We start from the raw sequence: 25,720 nt of genomic DNA, 5'->3' as shown, positions 1-25,720 counted from the left end.
ACTGTCTATTGCCTCCGTACATTTAGTAGACTCAGGGCCCGCCATGGCTTCCTTGTAGTTAGAAGGCTCATCCAGATTTACCAGTGTACTATCAGTTGATTTTTACTTTCTTTTAGCTGTTAGTTAAATTAATCGAACCTAAACAGAAACCCTTTTGATTATTGAATTCAGTTGATTTTTACTTGCTTTTAGCTGTTAGTTAAATGTTAGTTAAGTTTCAGTTAAGTTTCTAGTCTTGCAAAACTAGAGAAAACCCTTCCATTTTACTAATTGTTTTAGATAATTCTAGTAGTTAGATTAATTTTTGTTCCTTGAGTTCGATACCCTGCTTGCTAATTTATACCACCAATTGACAGGTCCACTGCCTTTTGTGTATCAAATTCATAATTAAAAGTAGGATAAAACCAGTGCATTTTTATACACATCAAGTTTTTGGCGTCGTTGACGGGGAACGGTTCAAAAATTAAATGTAATTTCTAGTATTATCGATCCTTTGTGTGAGATCCACCTTGCACAAGGTTACTGCTTTAGTAATTTAGTTATTAGGTTAAGTTTTAAGTTTTTCTGTTTTTAGAGTTTTTGTTTAATTATTGTTCTGTTTTAGCCTTGAACTCGCCGAGTGCAGTCGAAGCTACTTGACTAGTCCATCGCTGAATACATAGTTTCGTTTTTAGTTAATTTTTGTTCTTTTTACGCGTGCTTTCCGTTTTGTTTGCAGTTCGCTTATGACCAGAGGAGGAGGTACACCTTTTGTTCCACCACTTGAAGACCCGGAAGCAACTTTGAAGAAAAACAAAGGCAAAACCGTAGGAGAAACCGCAACATCGAAGAATTCGCCTTTAAAGAATCTCAAGTCTGTTTTTAGTAAGAAAAAGAGCAAGAAAGAAGGGGAATCCAGCTTCTCTTCAGTAGCAAACGAAGACCCAAAGAAGGAAGAGACCGAGTACGAATCCGAAAGGGAAGAAACTGAATCCGAAGAAGGAAGCGATTTAGAAGGCGAACTAGCTAACCCCATGGCTAACATCGATGAAGCTCCCATGGGTGAATGGAAGAAAAGGATGCGTGACGACACCGGCCCGGGACTCGTGCAACCGGCGATTCCCGCAGCTGCCACCTTTAAACTTAAGGTCCACATACTTGCTCAACTTAAGGAGATTCCATTCTATGGGAAGGATCATGAAGACGCATACAAGCATCTTGACGAGGTTAATGACATAGCCGACTACTTAAATTTCCCTAATCTGGCTCGCGACACTGTCTTGCTTCGTATGCTACCTGTCACATTCAAGGGAGCCGCGAAAGATTGGCTGAAATCACTCCCTCCCGGATCCATCACTACTTGGACTAAAATGAAAGAATAATTTATAGACCAAATTTGCCCTCCCTCAAAAATAGCCAAGTTGAAGAAGGCCATAGCGAACTTTGAACAACAAGCTGGAGAGTCACTATATGAGGCATGGGAAAGGTACAAAGGCTTACTAAGGAATTGCCCACATCACGATCTAAACAGCCAACAAGAAGTCTCCATTTTCTATGATGGAGTAAATGTGACAACCAGGCAACTCCTTGATTCGCAAGGACCACTCACAAAGAAAGCACCCCCAGTGATAAAGGCTCTAATTGAAGAATTCTCTAAACACTCTAGAGAATATCACAACCCAAGGAATGACTTAACCCGTGGGGCGGTGAATTCTATTACCGATGACATGGCGGCAATGATGGAAAAATTGGAAAGTATGGACCGAAGAATGACTAAGATGGACCAATCCATCCATGCCATTAGAGTGGGATATGAAAATTGTAGAGGGCCCCACCTTACTAAAGATTGTGACCTTGATGAAAACGGGAACCGGAAAGTGCAAGTGTGTTATTCAAGTGGTGATAGGTATGATGACAATTGGCGAAAACCCAAGAAAGAATGGCTACCATATGAAGAGTATAAAAAGACAAGGGAGGAAAAAATTAAGCAAAAAGATAGAGGCTTTTATCAAAAGGAGGAACCGGTGTATGAAAAGAAATCAGATTTGGAAGATATGCTTACAAGATTCGTAGTCGCGTCCGAGAAAAGACATAGTGATACCGATGCTGCAATCAAAGATCAACAAAATATGTTGAGAGAACACCAAATTATGATGAAAGATCAACAAGATCTGCTTAGAAATCAGCAAGCATCCATTCTCAACATAGAAAAGCAGTTGGGCCAACTTACACAACAAGTGAACGAGAGACGACTGGGTGGACTTCCTAGTAATACCGAAAGTAATCCAAAAGGTGCACATATAAATATCGTGACGACTAGGAGTGGGAAGATTATAACTCCTCTGGCTCCTATTCAGCAAGAAGATCCTAACCTGGTGCAAGAGGAAGAAGCAGAAAATGAAGACTCACAAATTCCCGATCCGACTCGCCGAGTCGACCTTACGGACTCGACGAGTCCCTCACCTGAACAGAACAGAAACCCTCCTGTGAAGCCATATCAGCCCCCACTTCTATATCCAGCCCGAGCTAGATAAGAAAGGAATGAAGTTGACTACCAGAAGTTTCTGGAACACATAAAGGCTCTTCAAATTAATATGCCATTCATAGAGGCGGTTGCACAAATGCCCAAATACGCAAAATTTCTCAAGGAGCTTCTAACGAATAGAAAAGAGATGGAAGAAGTGAAGAAAGTGGTCCTAAATGAGAACTGTTCAGCTGCCATGTTGAATAAGCTACCTAAGAAGAAGGGTGATCTAGGAAGCTTAACCTTGCCTTGTCAATTCGGGAACTTAGCTGCCATTTATGCATTGGCAGATTTGGGGGCAAGTGTAAATCTCATGCCGTACTCATTTTTCAAGAAGTTAGATCTTCCGGAGCCAAGGCCCATTCGGATGGCAATTCACCTAGCAAATAAAACGGTCACATTCCCAAGGGGAATATGCGAAGATCTATTGGTGAAGGTTGATAAGTTCGTTTTCCCTGGGGACTTCATAGTATTAGACATGGAAGCAGACCCTCAAGTCCCAATCATACTTGGAAGACCTTTCCTAAACACCGCAAGTGCCATAGTTGACATGCGAGATTCTAAACTTACTCTTCGGGTGGGAGATGAATCAGTCACTTTTGGGGTTGATCAAGCCATGAAGCATTCAAGGAATAGCGATGACACGGCATTTTCGGTTGATATGTTGGAAGAGTTAATGGAGGAATGGAATGAAGATGAGCCAAACAAGTCCACCGTCATCCTTGAAGAAGAATTTGATGCTGAAAGAGACCTGCTGGAAATAGAGAGATTGCTCGAGGAAGCTGAATATAATGATCTGATAAGAAGTACAGAATACCCGACTCACTGAGTAGCATCGATCGACTCGACGAGTCCATTCGAAGAAGCCCAATCAATCGCGAATTTTACCCAGGACTCGACGAGTCCCCTCATTGGACTCGACGTGTTCAGCATTCAGAACACGAAAGTTGAGCTTAAAGCACTACCAGATCACTTGGAGTACGCATTTCTTGAATATGTCCAACAAAAACCTATAATTATAGCCGCTGATTTGGCCAAACATGAGAAAGAAAGTCTTGTGGGTGTACTAAGGAAGAGGCAAGGTGCTATAGCATGGCAAATAACCGACATAAAAGGAATTAGCCCAGCTTATTGTTCTCACAAGATTAACTTAGAAGATGGATCTAAAGCTGTAGTACAACGCCAACGAAGACTTAACCCGAACATGCAAGAAGTTGTGAAAAAGGAGGTGGTTAAACTACTAGATGCCGGAATTATTTACTCAATCTCGGATAGCCCATGTGTGAGTCCTGTACAAGTGGTACCAAATAAAGGAGGAATGACGGTGGTGGCCAATGAAAATAACGAGTTAATTCCAACAAGAACAGTAACCGGGTGGCATGTTTGCATTGACTATAGAAAATTAAATGATGCCACATGCAAGGATCACTTTCCATTGCCATTCATAGATCAAATGCTCGAAAGGCTCTCTGGTCATCTATATTATTGTTTTCTCGATGGCTTTTCGGGATATTTTCAAATTCCGATCGACCCACAAGACCAAGAGAAGACCACTTTTACATGCCCGAGTAGAACATTCGCATATAGACGCATGCATTTTGGGTTATGCAATGCACCGACTACTTTCCAAAGGTGCATGATGGCCATTTTCCATGATATGATTAAGAAGTTTATGGAGGTTTTTATGGATGATTTCTCGGTGTTCGGGTCATCTTTTGACGATTGCTTATCTAATTTGGACTTGATGCTAGCTAGATGTGAGAAGACAAACCTTGTCCTTAATTAGGAAAAGTGTCATTTCATGGTGAAGGAAGGAATTGTATTGGGTCACAAAGTTTCAAAGAATGGGATAGAAGTGGATAGAGCAAAACTGGACACAATAGCTAGGTTACCCCCTCCAACAAACGTAAAAGGGGTACGGAGTTTTCTTGACTCAACTACTTTTGAAGGATGCTCCATTCAATTTCTCTAGAGAATGTCATGAAGCATTTCGTTTGTTGAAGGAAAGATTGACCACTACTCTTATCATGATAGCACCAAATTGGGACCTTCCTTTCGAGCTAATGTGTGATGCTAGTGATTATGTTGTGGGAGCTGTTTTAGGGCAAAGGGTTGATAAACATTTTCAACCTATCTACTATGCAAGCAAGACTTTAAACCCAACTCAAGAGAACTACACTACTACCGAGAAGGAGTTGCTAGCAGTGGTATATGCATCTGACAAGTTCCGGCCATACTTAGTCTTATCCAAGACGATAGTTTTTACCGACCATTCTGCCCTAAAGTATCTTTTTGCTAAACAAGATGCTAAACCCCGATTGATACGTTGGGTCTTACTTTTACAAGAGTTTGATATTGAAATAAAAGATAAAAAGGGAATGGAAAACGTAGCTGCCGACCATTTGTCAAGACTAGAGAACCCGCTTTTGGAGGAGTTGGAAGAAGACAAAATTGGAGATGATTTTCCCGATGAGTATCTTTTAGTAATAGCAGGGGAGGTGCCATGGTTTGCGGATATAGCTAATTACTTAGCTACTGAATATATTCCAAAAGATTTAACTCGCCAACAAAAGAAGAAATTCTTTTCAGAAATCAAATACTACTTTTGGGACGAGCCATACCTTTTTCGAAGCTGCGCGGACTGAATGATACGAAGATGTGTATTCGGGAAAGAAAGTCGGGAAATCTTGGAACACTGCCATAGCGGGCCCGCCGGGGGACATCATGGAGCGCATTACACGGCTAAGAATATTTTTGATATTGGGTTTTATTGGCCTACAATTTTCAAAGATGCGGCTCAATATGTCAAAGAATGCGATTCGTACAAACGAGCGGGGAACATATCATCCCGAAATGAAATGCTCCAACATAGTATTCAAGTATGTGAGGTATTTGATGTGTGGGGGATTGACTTTATGGGACCTTTCCCAATGTCAAAAGGGAACAAATACATATTGGTGGCAGTCGACTACGTATCGAAATGGGCGGAGGTACAAGCATTACCAACTAATGATGCTCGAGTGGTGGTGCGGTTTCTTAAGAAGTTATTCTCAAGGTTTGGAGTCCCTAAAGCTCTCATTAGTGACAGAGGCACTCACTTTGCAAATGATCAATTAGCCAAAGTGTTGAAAAGATATGGGGTACATCATAGGTTCTCGACATCTTATCATCCACAAACGAGTGGCCAAACTGAAGTGACGAATCGAGCGTTGAAAAGGATTTTGGAGATATCGGTTGGAGGAAATCGATAGGAGTGGTCGGATAAACTTGATGATGCACTTTGGGCCTTTCAAACGGCTTTCAAAACACCTATTGGTACTACACCATATAGGCTAGTTTATGGAAAGAATTGTCACTTACCGGTTGAAATAGAGCATAAATCTTTTTGGGCCTTAAAGATGTGCAATTTTGAGTTGGCTAAACTTCAAACCAACCGGTTAATGCAAATGAATGCCCTTGAAGAGCTTAGAAATGAGGCCTACACTAGTTCCTTGATATACAAAGAGAAGACCAAGAATTAGCATGACAAAAGATTAAAGGGTAATAAGGACTTTCATGAAGGACAAAAGGTGTTACTTTTCAATTCAAGGTTAAAACTTTTTCCGGGCAAGCTAAGGACACGATGGGATGGTCCATTTGTAGTGAAGCAAGTTTTTCCACATGGAGCTATTGAGCTTATATCAAAAGATGGAATCCCTTTTAAGGTTAATGGTCATCGAGTGAAGAGATATGAACAAGGAATCCCAAAAGATGAAGGACTTGAAGAAGGGCTGCTTCTGGGAGGAACTACGGAAACTTAAAGCGAGACGGAGTCCAGCTAATGACTCCTTAAAAAGAAGCGCTTCCGGGAGGCAACCCGAGTTTAGAGTTTGCTTTCTTTTACTTTTATCTTTCCTTTTGTGTTTGTTTCTTTTAGGATTTACTTTTATCAATCTTCTTCTGTGATCAAAATGATTGCTTGAGGGCAAGCAATGTTCAGGTGTGGGGTTGGTGGCATATAATTTAAAAACTCAATTTTTTTTTTTAAAAAAACAGAACGAAAAACTCGTCGAGTCCATATATCTGCTCGGCAAGTCCATTTGGAAATTCACGAGAAAACGCGGATTCGCGTATCTGCTCGACGAGTAGGAACTTCTACTCGGCGAGTACACGTATTTACCCGAAAAAAATAATTATTTTTCACATTCTATAAATAAGGGGTTTTAACCCTAATTGGTAAATCACAACTTTATACGCAGCCACCAGCCGCTCGTCGAGCATCTTCTCCCTTCAAGCCTTCATCTTCAATTTCATGCTAGTTCTTGCATCTTCAACCAAAAAGGTAACGTTTTTCCCACTTAATATTGTTAAAGTTCATGTCTTGGGTAGATTTGTGGCTGTAATCCATGAAAAATCCGATTTTGGGGTTTACTCCAATCCTAGGGTTTTGATTTTTAGGACGAATTAGGCTGTTTTAGACGAAATTTCTTGCAAATTTGTGCTTAATAGACATACCAAGACAAACCCCTGCACTAATTTGTGTGTTTGGATGGTTGATTTCGCCCGAATCAGAATTAAAACACGGACCGACTCGCACAGTTCATCCTGCTCGTCGAGCATGACTTCTACTCGGCGAGTCCACATTGCAGATGCCCAGTATTTTGACATTTTTAATTTTTCTGTGTTTTGTTGTGGTTTTCTTGGTTTGGTTTTGCAGGAAATATGTCTAGGAGGGGACAAAGTTCAAGGGGAGGCGGCTATGGGGACCTCCCATGGTTAACTTTTCCACGAATAACCTCCAAATCTTCACTCGCCTGCGCGAAAAACAAGATGGAAACACTCAGACAAAAGGAAATATATGTCCCCAACGCAATCGACTGGTATTGGATGGGTCAAACCGGGTTGGAGGAAGAGTTGACTCCTTTTTTGGTCAAGTCTTTCCAAAATGATGGGGTGATAATTGTTTGTGACGGTTGGAGTCGCATGTTCCAGATTCAAGAACCTGTTTATCAGGAACTTTGCTGGGAGTTCTTTGCTACCATCTCCTTCCGAGGTGTAAATGATTATTATAATCCGAGCATCATCACTTTTTGTCTAGGAGGGGAGCCGCGCCAATGCAGCATCGCAGAGCTCGCATGGAGATGGGAATTTATGATCAAAATGTGATCATGTCCGAAAACTTTGAAGCATTCCTGGGGCAGTGCCATAAAGACTTGCCCGAAGAGGTGGTTGCATCCACTTGGTGGAACACAATTGCCAACCGGGTTTACATTCCATCATCTGCTCAAGAGGGGAGTATCTGTTCCCCAATTCATCGCCTGATTCATCGTCTTATCGCAAGCACTATTAATATGCGAAAGGATGATGATAAGGTGCCCACTCTTGATATTTTCTATATGTGGAGCATTATCACTCCCAATGTTTTCTGCAATTTGCCATATTGCTTGGCAAAATATTTGGCAGAGGGAGCGGTCAAGGAGCGGATCACTTCAAAAATCAATGGTGGTATGTTTGTCACAAAGTTGGCTAGGTCGTATGGAATTTTGGACCAAGGGACAGCAAGAGCACTGACAATGATTCCTTCCCCTCCCTTTAGCACCACTTTATATAGGAGGGCAAGGATCGTTGAAGACTATGGTGGGGGACATTTTCGAATCCCGGATGCGGATGCGGTATTGATGCGGGAGGAGCCGGGAAGGAGGGTAAGGCCAAGAAGGGAGCACGTCCGTGAAGACCCACCGGTCATTCCTGTGGATGAAGAGTTACCCATGGACTGGTGCAACATGGAGGCAAGAAGGTAGCAGGACGACCTTGGAAGAAGCATGAACTACAACAACGAATCATTTGTTTATTTATTTGAACAAATGAATATCTCACCAAGGCCCGAACCCGGATTTCCCTATGTGCCAAGTTGGGAGGAGAGAGTGCAAGCAAGAAGGAACCAAGCTGGTGGAAGTGGAACTGGAGGAAACGAAGAGGAGGATGAAGATTGATGTTATGTTTTGTTTTTAATTTGGATGTTTGAAAACTATTTTTATTTGTTTTATGGGTTTTGAACTTTTAGGATGTTAAATTAGGAATTTGTTTACTATCACTTGTGTTTGTCTTATCTTTTCAGATTGAAGCTAGGATGCATGCAAGAGTCTCAATTTCAAGGCTAAAGTAAGGGTCGGGTCTAGATGAGAATGTTCAAGTTTTGACTTTAAGGTTGAGTCCGTTGGTAAAGAGGGTTAAAATAGTGCCATTTATTGAAGAAAATGAAGGAAGGACACTAACTTGCCATTACCAACCACAGCAGAAACGGATTCGAAGCAGAAGCTTTATTTTTTTCCACTCAGCGTCGTACTCGCCGAGTGCATAACTCGGACTCGACGAGTCCCTTTGCAAAACTGCGACTTTTCTGCTAGAAACGCTTATGCTTGCAGAGTTGTCATATATACTCGACGAGTCACTTAACATTCCCTTCTCAAGACTTACATTTTGACTGCATTTGATAAGGGCCTTACTCCTACTCTTTGAAGATTCATTCCTAAAGAGTTTTTAGGCCATTTTCCTGCATATTTGGAGCTTAGCTACACGAGATTTGACACCCAAGGCATGGATGAGCTGTTCCCATGTCTAAAGTCAGCTGAAGATGGAGCTTTAAATGAAGAAGATCAACCTCGCAATTACTATCTCAGGGGAGTTTGTTCCAATTCCCTCTTTATTTTATTGTTCTTTATCATGCATAGTATGCAATGGGGACATTGCATAAATTAAGTGTGGGGTAAGGGGTTGGTTACATAATTTTAGTTACATTTTTGAAATTTTTGCATAAATGAAAATTGCTAGTATTAATTTAGAAAATATTGGTAAAAGCAATTAGGAAATCATGCTAAGTGTTATGTTTGATGATTGCATGAAGACCCAAATGTTTAGTTGAGCCTATATACATTATAATGCATTTGTGGCCTCCTTTATTCTAGTGAAATCATGGGACAAAAACACAACCTCTCTTAGTTTGAGGGATGCAATAAGTTCAACATCGTGTACCAGAAATGTATCCAGGAAAATTGTTATCTTTAATCAATAAAGGTTGAAGTTGAGCGCCCTTGCTTAAGAATGTAGGGTTTGAGTGAAAAATAAAATAAAAAGAGAGAGAATTACAAGAAAAGTTTGAAGAATTTTGGAGCAATTAAAGTGAAGATCAAAAGATCAAAGTTCAAAAGTGGAAGATACCAAAAACCAAAAGTTGGTGAATTCAAAGAAATAAAGATCAAGTTATCAAAGAGTGAAGAATTCCAAAAATAGCTCCATAGTGGTATCGAAAAAGTTGTAATTGTCTAGATTATGTATTGTGACATCCCCAAAATCACGGCCAGAAAAGACCGGTTTCATTTATGCTTTTATATAAAATCAGAGTAATCCTTTGATTAAAAGAGTTGCGGAATTTGTTCCCAAAACAATATATGATAAGAATTTATCAAAGCATTTCATAAAGAAATGTATTTTTCATTATATAACAAAATCTCGGGATGTCATGTTCCGATACACACCAAAAGCGTAAACAATACAAAATAGACCTTGCAACAATTACATATAACAACAGGTCTATAATCCAAAAATATCTTGACAATGTCATCCAACTTATGCCCTTGCGCCACTACCTGTAATACAAAGAAACTGAGTGGGTCAGGCTTGGGAGCCTGGTGAGCATATAGGGTTTTCAACCCACAATAAATAATTATATTTAATTTCACCAACCAACAATAACCCGATTACCCATTCCCGTTATCCTCACTTTATGTCCCTAAAACAACAACTATTACAAGGGACCTAATCTAGGATTTTCATCGGGACGGACATTACTGCAAAGGGGCTTCCTTAGCAATAGATGTCCTAAAGGCAACCATGAGGGGGATAGAGTACACCGGTGAACACATCGTTCACAACATCTACAGGTTTTGAGCCTGCTAGTGTTCCACTGGACTGTCTAGAATGAGTCCGTGGTCGTCATCCATACTCCGCTAGATGACTAGATCAACAACGACATCGAGGCCTCTCATCATTTTATTTCTTCACACACCAACTGTCTACCCATGTTCTACCCAACATATCAGTAGATAAAATATATACATTTATATACAGCTTAAAACCTATACAAAACATCCATTCAACAACTAGTTCAAATAAAATAATAATATGTAAACACATAGCACATATTTTTATAAAGAATACTTCATATCTATGTGTTAGAACAAAACGAATATACACCCACTTGGTAAGAAAATGATCGGACAGCACCTCGGCTCTTAAAATAAACTTTTCCGATAAAACCGGGCCTTTCGCGGTCAGAGTTTCGGCTCGGAAACTTTACTTCTCGGGATTCTCGGGCTTCGGAACTTGCTTCGGGGCTCGGGAATGATACCGGGGCTTCGGGGTATTTCTTGCATGCAAAACGAGGAAAATTGGGGAGAGAAAGAAAGAATTTTGGCAAAAGAAGTCGGCAGCCTCGCATGCCTTTTTATAGCAGCGAGACCTCGGACTACGTTGGGCGTACCGAGGCCCTACGTTGGGCGTACTCCGGATAAGGCTTCCACGTGGCGAAGTCTCGGTGGAGGAATGTGGCCTCTTTTGGACCGAAGAAAGAAGCAGTACGCTGCGCGTACCCATCTCGTAAGCAGGGCGTACTTCAGTGTCGGCCTGTACGCGGGGCGTACCTCCTTGTACGCTGGGCGTACCTCGCATCCCCAGGCTCTCTTCGGATAAGCTTTGGTATGCGTGCCACGATCTTCAAAAATTCATAACTTTCGCATACGAGCTCCGTTTTCGACGTTCTTTATATCCACGCGTAGGTGAGACTATGATCTACAACTTTCGTTTAGACTCCGTCAGATAATTTGACTTTATTTTTATTATATTATTTTTAGTTGGCCGGGACAGGAAAACTCCGTTATAAAATCATAACTTCTTCATCCAACGTCCGTTTTCGTCTGTCTTTTCACCGTTGGACTACTATCGACAAGATCTTCGATTCTGGTTTAGATTGTTTCGGCTAGAAATCGCTCGATCTCATATTCGAGTTTCAGGCTGCATACTGCAAAGTCGAAACTTAGAAAAATCATAACTTCCTCATACGAAGTCAGATTTAGACGTTCTTTTTATGCATGCTCTCGGTTTAACGTAATCTACAACTTTCGTTTAGATAACTAAGGCTAGATATCGCTCTATCTTAAATTCATATTTTACGTCCTTCAGCGTCGTGCCGGTTCCGTCGCGAAACTTCGACAGGTCATAACTTCTTCGTTATAACTCGGATTTCGGCATTCTTTATATATTCTGAAACCTTGTCACGATCACTACATCTTCCTTCATAAATATCGAGCTTATCTAATATTTTATTTTATCGCTTATTTTTATCCTTAATTCAATTAAGCCACATAATTAAGCGTAAAACACATAATACTCAAATAACACATTCTTATTATTTCAAAATGAGTTTACAAAGGTTAACCTAGACTATTACAACAACATTAATGCCTAGCCCAGAAACACGGGCGTTACAACTCTCCCCACCTTAGAATGATTCCGTCCCCGGAATCACACATCAACAAACAAATGCGGATAGCGACTCATCATGTCACTCTCCGTCTCCCATGTGAGATTTGGCCCATTCGCATGTTTCCAACGGACAAGCACTAATTCGACCATCTTACATCGTAACTTCTTAGTCTTTCGGTTACCGATTGCCTCTGGTTCTTCAATTAACCTTTTGTTCTCATCAATTCTCAACTCCGAAAGTGGAATCATGTCGGGAACTTCTCCCGTGAACTTCCTCAAATAACACACATGAAAAATGTTATGAATTCCATTCAGTTCTTCGGGTAATTCGAGCTTGTAAGCTTGGTTCCCAATCCTCTGAAGAACTTTAAACGGTCCAATAAACCTTGGACTTAACTTTCCCTTTTTTCCAAACCTTATAAGTCCCTTCCACGGCGAGACTTTTAGCAAAACCGAATCTCCAACTTCAAAAGTCATCGGTCTTCTTTTCTTGTTAGCATAGCTCTTTTGACGATCCTGAGCTGCTAACATTCTCTCCTTAATTATTTTCAACTTTTCAGCAGTTTGATGGACTATCTCCGGTCCCATAAACTGCTTTTCCCCAGCCTCCAGCCAACAAGACGGCGTACGACATTTCTGTCCGTACAAAGCTTGATAAGGTGCCATATTTATGCTCGAGTGGAAACTATTATTGTAGGAGAATTCTACCAAAGGTAAATGTGTTGGGTTTTGATATACTACAACATCCTATGGTGCACATACAACCCTAAATACCTTGGATCTATGTTTTCACTAATTATACATGCAAATGGTTTCCAAGGTATTAATCTTACAACTAGCATGCATTTAACATAAAATTATAATATACTAGTTAGCATGACATACCTTTTGATGGAGCTTGAATTCTTGGTGTATTTGGCCTTAAAGAGCTTAGCCCCAATAGTGTGGAAGCCTCAAATGGAATCACAACACACCATGGACAAAGGATGAACTTGAGAGAGAATTCCATGCACACACAAGACACCATGAACTCTAAAAAGATACAAGTGGCGATTTTGGGCAATGAAGTATCTATTTATATGTGGGATTTCTAGGGTCATGGATATAACCCAAATCCATACCCATGGGTTTTATGATCCATGGTTCATGTGGCCCAACTCTTTATGTATCCATACATAAACTTGGTCCAACATGGATCATAAGCCCAACACATATAAATATAACTAATTATCATAATTAGTCCCCATAGATTTAATTAGTCTCTTTCGACCACTAAATTAATTCCAAATTAATTCTTGATCACTACTAATTAAAACATATGATTTCATATTAATATATTATTACTTATAATATATTAATAAACCATAAATAACCTTCTCTCAAAAGTCCATCCTAACAAATTGTCCTGATGATATGCAACCCAAATGGACCATGCTACTCTCGGGTCGAATACATACCAATAATAGTTATGGGCTTAGACACCTAATCCAACAGTCTCCCACTTGGATAAGTCTAAAACTATTATTCAAGTATGACTCCAAGATCCCGACTAGCAATCGTAGCTCTTAAAGCCGCTGTCAAACTCTGAACAAATCAAATGACATGTCCATTAGATAAGGGATCATATATTCCTCCATTCTAGATATCATATGGACTGAGACATGGATTATAATCATTCTCTCTGTCCATTTGTTGTTTCCTGATTTCCGATTTATGACGACTGACTAATTGAACAAATCAAATCAGTCCAGGCCCGGCCGAGCACTTACGTTTGTCATCACCAAATCATCGAGGGGCCCACATATATCGCTTTTATCCCGAAGGTAAAAGGAATGGATAAACTTCGACTCATATGGCTTGTTCTACTACTTGTTGAATCATACACAAAGGCACGTTTTATAACATCGAGTTACCAATGCATTTTCGTGCAATCAATGTATAACCAACTCATAGTAACAACTCATATCTCTAGGTTTGAAGAATATAAGATATTATCGTCTCATGATCACTCGTGATAAAATCCATGAAGTGATTCCAATGAGCGCGGGTTGAATCCAATACTCAGAACTTATGAGCACTCATGAGTGTTGTAGCCCTTTGTCCAACATCTTAGACCTCTACAAGCCAACCCATGACAGTCTTAATTCATATCTCTTCCAACATATGACCGACTGTGGATGGTTTGAATAACTTAGTCATCCAGAACAATGACCTAGTTTATTCTGGAAGTCAAAACATGCAAAGTGAAACACAAGAATAATTGAATCGAATATGGTATCAAAACCTATGAACATAAATAAAACACCTTTTATTTATCACCATATGATTACACATTATTCATTGTATACTGTTTCAGCTATCAACTTTATTCTTGAATTTAAAACAATAGTTGTCCCATGCTCCAAGCATGTACACTATGTTTTCTAAACACTAGTCATGCCATACACCAAGTATGCATACTATGTTTGTCTATGATCTTTACTTTGTGAAATAGATCAATTGAACATAACTCCAATGATCCTCTTTTCATAGTCCCAAATCCTTACTGCAAATGCAAGAATTCTAAATTCATGCCATTTACTGAAATCTGTTAGATTCTAAACTTATATGCATTGATCCTCTTGTAATGATTATGCACAAAGTCAGATAGACTTGACAACAAACATTACAGAGCATTCCAAAGGAGATCAACTCCTTGGAAACATCCTTCTTGCATTAAGTTTCCTAATCTTACACAGATTGAATAATTTCTAACTTTGAAACATTTTCATATTCCATTTTGACTATCACTTCTGAACAAGAGTTTCCTCCTTACAGATTATGTCAATATGGTCCTTCTAGAATTATCATTATACTTCCAACTGTCCTTGAGCAACCAATCTTTGGTAAACCTTAGATTGTCCTCGACAATTGTTTAATCCTTTTAGTCATATCCAATTCTAGACCTTTTCCCTTCTTAATGCCCCAGGCATTTGGAAAATTTTAGAAAGGAGGAATATAGCACATGCAATCGATCCTATATCCGAAGCATATGGGACACGATTCATGATGTACCACATAAAGACAAAAACCAGTCTTTTGCTATAATATTTCCATTTCAATTTGCCAAGTTCTCATAATTCAGATTATGAAAAGGGATGTCGTAATCATAATCGAATTTTAGAACGCAAATAATGGACCCTATATTAGAATTTTCTTATGTTGAGCCATTCCAACATAACATTCATATATATACTTGACTAAATACGATTAAAACCTCAATCTAAGCTTTTAGATTTGAGATGAAGTATAATTTGCTCTCCCTTAATTATAGCAAAACAACTTTTTCCCAATTGAAACATTTTGTTTTCTATAATTAACATTGCTAACTTGCAACCTTTATCATAATTATCATGCTCCCACTAACATGATGATTATTAGCATAACACTTATGCTCCCACTAGCTTTGACATGTACTCAGAAATCAGTTGAACTTCTAGAAAAAACAATACTTTATTGACTTTCTTACCAAAGTTCAGATTTCTGATACTAGATTGCTTTGATAAAACTTTATCAATATCATACACCTTATCTTAGATAGCTCACAGGTGTGTCTAAACAATTTCAGAACTATGAAAAGGGATGCCGTAATCATAGTCTCAATTGTTTAGACCTTTGCCACTTCTCGCAAGTCCATGTTAGTGTGCCGGTTAACCACACAGCTCCACTAACGACTTTGAGAATGCAAATATCACAATTGCTATCTACTTCAAATCTACTTGGTGAAAGTGTTTCCTCACCATCATTTTCATGAATCGGAGAGAAACCTTATGACCCTTAGATTTAATGGTGTATGTGTTCTTATCCATGTGAATTATCAAAACCATAGTCACAAGACAAGGATAATGACAAATCCAAACTCATATGGACTGAACTCAATCTTAATTTCTTGCCACCTGGCAGCTCAAGGGCCTGCCATTGCTTCCAAGTTGTTGTGCAACCAATTGAGAACTCTAAGAACTCATATGCAAAGCCAACTTTAACTGGAATGGGCACAGAATATGTCAACACGATAGGTTATAAACCTCAAGTCGTGTGCTAGTGAAGAACTTCAGGTTTTATTCTTGATTAGTTCTTGAGACTTTCAAGACCTTTAAGACTCCCACTGTCCTCTTGACATATAAGACTTTCTTGTCAGATATTCAAGAGATAGTGTGGATTCTAATCAAGACAAACACTTCACACAATTGGCCTTAGTTGGTCTTTGTTTTATCCAAAACATCACAACTTACCAATTTCAAATGTACAAGAGTAGAACACTTTTACTCTTACATTTGACAAGTGTTTTAAACCTTTCTTTAAGATATGTCACTCAAGTTACAATCTTGGAGTATGACTCTAAGAATTGTTTTGGAACGAAGTATGACTCATCTTCCTGATCTAACCATTTCAACAATTAATGACTCCTCTTCTTAGTCATAAGAATGCACTAAGATGACCTTTAGAGGACTAATTGTGATATGATTTCTAAATCATTAAGATGATCACAAACATGATACTAAAGTACTCTCCCATCTTTTCAGATTTGAGAAACTTTTATCTTTCTGCCTAATTTGATTCTTCCCATTCGTTCTGCCATACATTGAGACTTTTCCAATGTTTCAGAATTATACTTAAACTTGTAAGTATAACCATATTTACTAAACTTTAGTAAATCAAATAGTCTTAACGAGCTTTGTGGTGGACATGACCAGTGCACAAGAATGTGTACTCGATCCCTTTAGTCCTTCACTTGACTCACACATCCATGTGAACAAGTAATTAGTCTTGATTTTCCAATGCTTGAAAGTTCTCATTCATCATACTATTCAACTTGCATGATTCCAAGTTTCGGTCCAATTGAAACTTGGGCGATGAGGAACTTTCCTGATTTGGTAAATTTAGACACTACCACAAATGAAAGAATCAAATCCATTTTCCAATATTGCTGTCAGTGGAATCATATAAGCAACAATTTTCCACAAATGCCATTGTAAGGATACTTCTAATAAATAAAATTAAACAATTTTCTTTTATTTTAAAACTTTGCGGAAAAACTTATCCTTACAATCCACATGGAAAATTGTTGTTATCTATTCCTTAGCAATATATCATAACTTCTTAAGCAACTGCTCAAAATTCTAATGCGATCGAAATCCACCTTCGCGATCAGAATCAGCATATACTTCCTTTAAGATTTCTCTCTATTCTTTGATTCTTAAAACATCAACATGTGACCTAGTCACATCATGTAATGAGGATCTCATAATAGAACTTAACATAGTTAGATAATGGGCTCTACCTGATGTAGAGTCAAACTTATTGACTTTAACATCCTTAGGTAAATTTGGCAGCTTTGCAATCAACGCCCCTTCCTTTGGCAAAATAAACATATGGACCCTTTGGTAATGGGACTATCTCAGACTTAGCCTTTCTCTTTACCATTTGGTCAACCGGGTTGACTATGGCCAATCCCTTTCCATTGGGAAGAGAATGCTTTTTCTGGATTTCCGGTGTCATCATTGTCACTGTCCATAAAGTTTTTGGGAAGTTGATCTTCTAATCAAATTTGCTTTACTATCGTTCCAAATCATTGCTGATTCAGCAGCACCAAGCAAATAGATATGATCATTAAGGTTCATGTCATAGTCTGTTTCATAGTAGTCCCAAAGGAACTCACTATGTGACTTAGAAAGTGATTGAACATCCAACTTTCTCAAGACTTTGACACCCAACTCTCCCGGCTTGTCAATATGTGACTTCATCTCTAAGATGTGATCATACATAGACCTTGCTTGCCATTAGGGCTTGAGTGACCTTGAACTTGTGGGTTAGGGAGAATAATTGGAGGAGGTGGAGGAAGAGAAGTATGACTTCCATGAGCCAAACTCGGGAAGTCATATTCATTAGGAAATCTTGGTTTGGGAAGATCATTGTTGTCTAAACCAGACATCAACAATGGGAGAAATTCACGTAAAGTTGATTTAAGTCCTTAATATAACACCCAATATGATATATTAAGGCTAGGACCCAACAAACTATTTTATAACTTGGAAGAGAGATGCCGTAATCCAAGCTATAAAATATTTGAAGGTAGGTGAATGACGATTCACCAATTTCCACCAAGATAAACGAAATGTATTATTAGGTTTTAATTGGTTTTGAAACTCCTAGATTCTTTTGAGATTCATTGAACTTTTCAATGGCATGTTTCAATCTCGAGTGTTCCCTTCAGGTTTTGTGACTGGGATGCCGAGGATCACAAAACAAGGTGTGAAGTAACCATGCAAATATACTTGGTACCCTTAATATTTACCCCTGAATCGATGTGCCGGTTAACCACACACGCTCCAACGATACTATGATAAACATTAAGTTACCCTTTGCCTACCTTGTTAAGTCCAGGTTAGTGTGCCGGTTAACCACACACGCTCCACTAACAGCTTAAACAAAGTGCAAAGTGTAATTTCATGGATTAGCACCTTATTCACATTTTCCTAAGTAACTAAGATTGGGAATTAATAAAAGGTTTAGTTACTTAGTATTTATCATTAATACTTTTAATGAAGGGAGAATTATAGTCCTTGTCCTACCTGTTCGGCTAACGACCCTCCACCAGTCAAGGAAGCGGTGAGTGAGAGTGGACACCCATTAAACTGCCATTTTATAGGCAGTAACCTTATACCCCCCTTTTAGACCGGCTTCGTGAATGAGGCCTACTAACGGTAAGACTGACTTTGTTCTTATACATATATATATATATATATATATATATATATATATATATATATATATATATATATATATATATATATATATAGAAGTATTAACTATTAATATTATAATAGTATAAGGGTGTATTTTAAACATTTAAAATACTTGGTGGTTTAATCTATTAATTAAACTATACTCTTAATTTAATTAAACTTAAACCATGTCTTTATGGAATTATTAACTCTTTTAATTAGACACTTTAATTAATTTAATGAAGTCCATAAAGTTTGAACTTTAACTTTTAAAATTCTTGGGTTTGGAATTAAAGTGTATATGGGGTTTGACTTTACAAATTCCAAAACTTGAGGACAAGTTTTGAACAATTCAAAAAACTTATGGTTTCCATAACTTATGAATTTTAAAGTGGTTTAATGGAAAAAACCCTTCAAGTTCCATAACTTGTAGACAAGTTATGGAAGACTTTAAAAGCATTAAAAATGTGACTCTTCATTTTTTCATAACTTATGGAATTTTTATGGGTTTTAAAATTCATAAATGTGACTTTTCATGTAACTTGAGGACAAGTTACAAAAACACATATTATGAACAACTTCAAGATTAATTTGGATTGAAAACAACTATCTCATAATTTTTCCTATTAATCTAAACAAACTCATAAACATGAACATTCATAATCAACATTTTTCAAGCATCATATAAACATGTATAAAACTTGAAACTTTGATTATTATCCTTTATTTGGATGAGAATAAACATTACCATAGTATCAAAAAACAAATTTTATGAACAAAAACACTTTGCGGTAATGATTCTAATCCAAAACAGGCCAAAAAACTCGAAGATAAGCTGTCAGGGGGTCCAACTCGTCGAGTGCATGAACCAACTCGACGAGTTGGATGAATTTGTTCATGGACTCGTCGAGTCTGCTGTCCCGACAGCAAAAAATTCGATTTTTTTCAGTTTTTTTTTCAGCAACTTACATCAAGTATAATTGAAAACAACCCATGGCTCTGATACCACTGTTGGGTTTTGATATACTACAACATCCTATGGTGCACATACAACCCTAAATACCTTGGATCTATGTTTTCACTAATTATACATGCAAATGGTTTCCAAGGTATTAATCTTACAACTAGCATGCATTTAACATAAAATTATAATATACTAGTTAGCATGACATACCTTTTGATGGAGCTTGAATTCTTGGTGTATTTGGCCTTAAAGAGCTTAGCCCCAATAGTGTGGAAGCCTCAAATGGAATCACAACACACCATGGACAAAGGATGAACTTGAGAGAGAATTCCATGCACACAAAAGACACCATGAACTCTAAAAAGATACAAGTGGCGATTTTGGGCAATGAAGTATCTATTTATATGTGGGATTTCTAGGGTCATGGATATAACCCAAATCCATACCCATGGGTTTTATGATCCATGGTTCATGTGGCCCAACTCTTTATGTATCCATACATAAACTTGGTCCAACATGGATCATAAGCCCAACACATATAAATATAACTAATTATCATAATTAGTCCCCATAGATTTATTTAGTCTCTTTCGACCACTAAATTAATTCCAAATTAATTCTTGATCACTACTAATTAAAACATATGATTTCATATTAATATATTATTACTTATAATATATTAATAAACCATAAATAACCTTCTCTCAAAAGTCCATCCTAACAAATTGTCATGAGGATATGCAACCCAAATGGACCATGCTACTCTCGGGTCGAATACATACCAATAATAGTTATGGGCTTAGACACCTAATCCAACAAAATGTTCATCCCAGTTACCTTGGAATTCCAGGGTACATGCTCTCAGCATATCTTCAAGTGTTTGTATCGTTCTTTTGCTCTGACCATCAGTCTATGGATGGTAAGCTGTACTCAAACACAACTTGGTACCCAACTCCTCTTGTAGACTTTTCCAAAACCTTGAGGTGAAACGGCTGTCACGATCTGATACAATCATTAACGGAACACCGTGAAGCCTCACAATTTCCTTCACGTAAGAATTCGCAAGCTTATCCCTAGACCATTTTTCATTGGCTGCTATAAAGTGTGCACTCTTAGTGAAGCGATCAACGACCACCCAAATCATGTCGTGACCATTCTTTGTTCTGGGCAGTTTAGTGACAAAATCCATAGCAATGTCTTCACACTTACCCATAGGCATAGGTAAAGGTTCTAAACTCTCGTATGGTTTCTGATGTTGTGCCTTGACTCTCGCACAGGTCACACACTCCGCCACATACTTCGCAATGTCGAGCTTCATCGTCGGCCACCAGTAATAGGGTTTCAGGTCCCTATACATTTTAGTGCTGCCAGGATGAATTGAGTACATGGTTTTGTGAGCTTCTTCCATCAGAAGATCTCTTATTCCTCCTGACTTAGGTACCCAAATACGATCTTGGAATACCTTCAGTCCATGACCGTTTGTACTGAACACTAATGTTTTGCCCAAACGTTCCTCCTTTCGGTCATTCTTTTCAGAAGCTTCTTCTTGAGCCTTCTTTATACTCTCCACAATTGTTGAGACAACTTCTATTCTCAACGCTCTTGGCCTTTTTCTTTCAAGATTAACTTTCCGACTGAGAGCATCAGCAACAACATTGGCTTTACCGGGGTGGTAAAGTATCTCACAGTCGTAGTCCTTAAGTAACTCTAGCCAGCGTCTTTGCCTGATATTCAATTCTTTCTGATTAAAGAGATATTGGAGACTCTTATGATCAGTGAAAAGTTTGCACTTCGAGCCATAGAGGTAATGCCTCCATATTTTCAGAGTAAATACTACCGCTGCCAACTCCAAATCATGATTGGGGTAGTTCTTTTCATGCTCTTTCAGCTGTCGAGACGCATATGCTATCACCTTTTCTCTTTGAGTCAACACACAACCCAATCCAACACCGGACGCATCGCTATAGACATCGAAGTCTTCAACTCCATCGGGTAGAGAAAGAATCAGTGCTTCACATAGCTTCTTCTTTAGCAACTCGAATGCTTCCTTGTGCTTATCACTCCAAGCATAAGTAGCTCCTTTGTGAGTCAAAGCTGTTAATGGAGTAGCGATCGAAGAAAAGCCTTGGATAAACCTTCGGTAGTATCCGGCTAATCCCAAAAAGCTTTGGACCTCCGTGGGACTTTTTGGTTGTTCCCACTTCATCACAACTTCGATCTTTGTTGGATCAACCATTATTCCTTCTTGGTTGACCACGTGACCCAAGAATTGGACTTCTCGGATCCAAAAATCACATTTGGAGAACTTTCCATACAGCTTCTCCTTCTTCAAGACTTCTAACACTTCGCGCAAGTGTCTGCCATGCTCCTCTTGGCTTTTCGAATAAACCAGAATGTCATCTATGAACACTATCACAGATTTATCAAGGAACGGATTACAAACTCTGTTCATTAAATCCATGAATGCTGCTGGAGCATTGTTTAGTCCAAACGACATAACCAAAAACTCGTAGTGTCCATATCGCGTTCTGAATGCAGTCTTCTCGATATCCTGCTCTCTTACTTTCAGCTGATGATATCCTGACCTTAGGTCGATCTTTGAAAAATAACTTGAGCCATGTAGTTGATCGAACAGGTCGTCGATCCTCGGCAACGGATATCTATGCTTTATTGTTGCCTTGTTCAGCTCTCTGTAATCAATGCACATTCTCATACTCCCGTCCTTTTTCTTTACAAATAACACCAGGGCTCCCCAGGGTGATGAACTAGGTCTAATGAAACCTTTGTCCAATAACTCTTGAAGTTGTGTCATAAGCTCTTTCATCTCGGTTGGTGCTAATCGGTAAGGTGCTTTTGCTATTGGTGTGGTCCCGGGTAACAAGTCTATTCTGAACTCCACTTGTCTATCAGGCGGTAATCCGGGAAGATCTTAATACTTCCGGATACTCACACACGACGGGAATGCTCTTCATCTCCTTTTTCTCCTTCTTTGCGTCAATCACGAATGCCAAATATGATGTACATCCTTTGGCCAAACACTTTCTGGCTTTCATTAGAGAAATGATTCCAGAATTTACCCTGCGTTTGTCCCCGTACACCATAAATGACTCCTTCCCTGGCGGGTTTACTTTTACTATCTTCTTTCGGCAGAATATTTCGGCATCATTGGCGCTAAGCCAATCCATCCCCAGCACGATGTCGAAACCATTTAGTTCGATAGGCAATAATTCCTCGTGGAACTTATTCCCGTTCAAATCAATTAAGATCTTTTTCATACGATGGCTAACAGGTACAAACTTGCCACTAGCAACTTCGACTAATAAAGCATTATCTAGTCTATCGACAGGAAAAGCTAGTTTTCTACCAAATTCATGCGAAATAAAGAAGTAGTTGGCTCCAGAATCAAATAAAATTTGGGCAGACAATTTGTTTACGAGAAAGGTACCTGAAGCGACATCGGCTTCCTCTTTAGCAGCTTCCAGTGTCATCTGAAAGGCTCTCGCTTTTGGCTTTGGGGGAATGTTGGGTTTTGCTGCCTCCTTATTTTTCGAACAATCCCTCGAGATGTGCCCCTCCTCCCCACACCCGTAGCAGACTTTCTTGGTGAGGGTGCATTCGTTGGCATAGTGCCCTGGCTTTCCACATTTGAAGCATGTGACTTCCCCATCACATTTCCCATGATGCTTCTTTTTGCATTTGTCGCACCACTTCGCTTCGCCTCCTCCTCCTCTCGAACTAGACTTTGAGAATTTCTTTTTCTTGTTGGACCCTGAAGGCCCATCAAACTTCCTCTTCTCACCACCCTCTGATCTCTCCAGACCCTTCTCCCTGATCTGAGTCTCAACATTCTTAGCAGCCCAGATGGCGGCTTTCAATGTGGTTGCTTGCTTAACCATTAGACCATAGTCCGCTGGTAGTCTGAGGGCAAACTTATTGACCTTTGAGAGTTCTGTTGGAACTAGGTATGGGATAAGCTTCATCTTTTCTGTGAAACTTGCAGCGTATTCAGTAACGCTCATTTTTCCCTTTTTCAGATTCTGAAACTCATTATTGATTTCCAGAAGGTCCTGCTCGGAGCAGTATTGCAGTTTCAGTTGTTCCACAAAGTCTTCCCAAGACATCTTGCTCGCTTCTCCCTTGGGCATAGAGTCAGCTAACAGCTTCCACCAACTCAACACGCCAGATTTCAACAAAGGGGTCGCAAGAGCGGTCTTCTACCTGTTGCTGCATTCGCAACTTTCAAACATTGTCTCCATTTCGGAGATCCAATCCATAATTTGCACCGGCGTCGGGCTTCCGGATAGACACGGTGGCTTAGATGCCATAAAATCCTTGTATTTACATCCTCTTCCATCATTTCCTCCATCACGATTATCTTGTCTAAAAATTGGTGGGTTGGCTTGACCAATGGTACCACTGAAGTTTCCACCTTCCGACGGCCCTCCATTCACTTCGGGCTCTTCAACTTGGATTGAAAGTTCTTCACGATTTTGTTGAAGCAGACGTCTAGTTTCTTCCATCTGACGATCCAACATCGTCTGAATCCTCAATTGTACACCAGCCATTGTCACCGGCTCAGGTGCTGCTGTTACAACAGGTATTTTCTCGATTACAGGTGGTTGATTCATGTTTTCGTTTGCGTTTCCAGCGCCACTTCTTGTTCTTGCCATCGCTGATCTATACACCGAACAAGGTGAATTTAGATCCTCCTTCACGATAGATAATTATCCAAATCACTCCGAAACGTTTACATTCTAGTTCTAATTCCGTAGTCGCACGCTTAGAATCCTAAACACATAAGGTTTCCAGATCCGGTCGGCCACAGACCATAGATCCGAACAAATAATATCATATATGGAAAACATATAGCATTTAGCACATAAAAGCATTTTAGGCAATTTTCCTAAAATAAACTAGTGCTCGCATCTCACAATCATCGCTTAGCATTCTAAGTTTAAGTCTAGAAATCTTACAAATTCCTGGTTCGCTTAAACTAATGCTCTGATACCAACTGTGACATCCCCAAAATCACGGCAAGAATAGACCGGTTTCATGTATGCTTTTAAATAAAATCAGAGTAATCCTTTGATTAAAAGAGTTGCGGAATTTGTTCCCAAAACAATATATGATAAGAATTTATCAAAGCATTTCATAAAGAAATGTATTTTTCATTATATAACAAAATCTCGGGATGTCATGTTCCGATACACACCAAAAGCATAAACAATACAAAATAGACCTTGCAACAATTACATATAACAACAGGTCTATAATCCAAAAATATCTTGACAATGTCATCCAACTTATGCCCTTGCGCCACTACCTGTAATACAAAGAAACTGAGTGGGTCAGGCTTGGGAGCCTGGTGAGCATATAGGGTTTTCAACCCACAATAAATAATTATATTTAATTTCACCAACCAACAATAACCCGATTACCCATTCCCGTTATCCTCACTTTATGTCCCTAAAACAACAACTATTACAAGGGACCTAATCTAGGATTTTCATCGGGACGGACATTACTGCAAAGGGGCTTCCTTAGCAATAGATGTCCTAAAGGCAACCATGAGGGGGATAGAGTACACCGGTGAACACATCGTTCACAACATCTACAGGTTTTGAGCCTGCTAGTGTTCCACTGGACTGTCTAGAATGAGTCTGTGGTCGTCATCCATACTCCGCTAGATGACTAGATCAACAACGACATCGAGGCCTCTCATCATTTTATTTCTTCACACACCAACTGTCTACCCATGTTCTACCCAACATATCAGTAGATAAAATATATACATTTATATACAGCTTAAAACCTGTACAAAACATCCATTCAACAACTAGTTCAAATAAAATAATAATATGTAAACACATAGCACGTATTTTTATAAAGAATACTTCATATCTATGTGTTAGGCTCCTTTTATACTTGTGGTTGCTTAGTCCCAAAGCTAGAGTTTGCAAGTGGAAACCC

General features: G+C 39.1%; 1 non-coding gene across 1 annotated transcript; it reads right to left on the bottom strand.

Annotated features, from left to right (window-relative positions):
- Nucleotides 1-1,397: 1,397 nt before the first annotated feature.
- LOC145123149 (small nucleolar RNA R71) lies at nt 1,398-1,504 on the bottom strand. Its single transcript, XR_013715023.1, has one exon. It is a non-coding gene; the product is annotated as a small nucleolar RNA R71 (small nucleolar RNA).
- Nucleotides 1,505-25,720: the final 24,216 nt, after the last annotated feature.

This window comes from Lactuca virosa, chromosome 6 (genome assembly GCF_052849685.1).
Source record: "Lactuca virosa cultivar CGN04683 chromosome 6, Lactuca_virosa_CGN04683_v6, whole genome shotgun sequence".
NCBI lineage: Eukaryota > Viridiplantae > Streptophyta > Magnoliopsida > Asterales > Asteraceae > Lactuca > Lactuca virosa.
The sequence above is the reverse complement of the archived record's forward strand: the minus strand, read 5'-3'. Positions and strand labels throughout refer to the sequence as shown.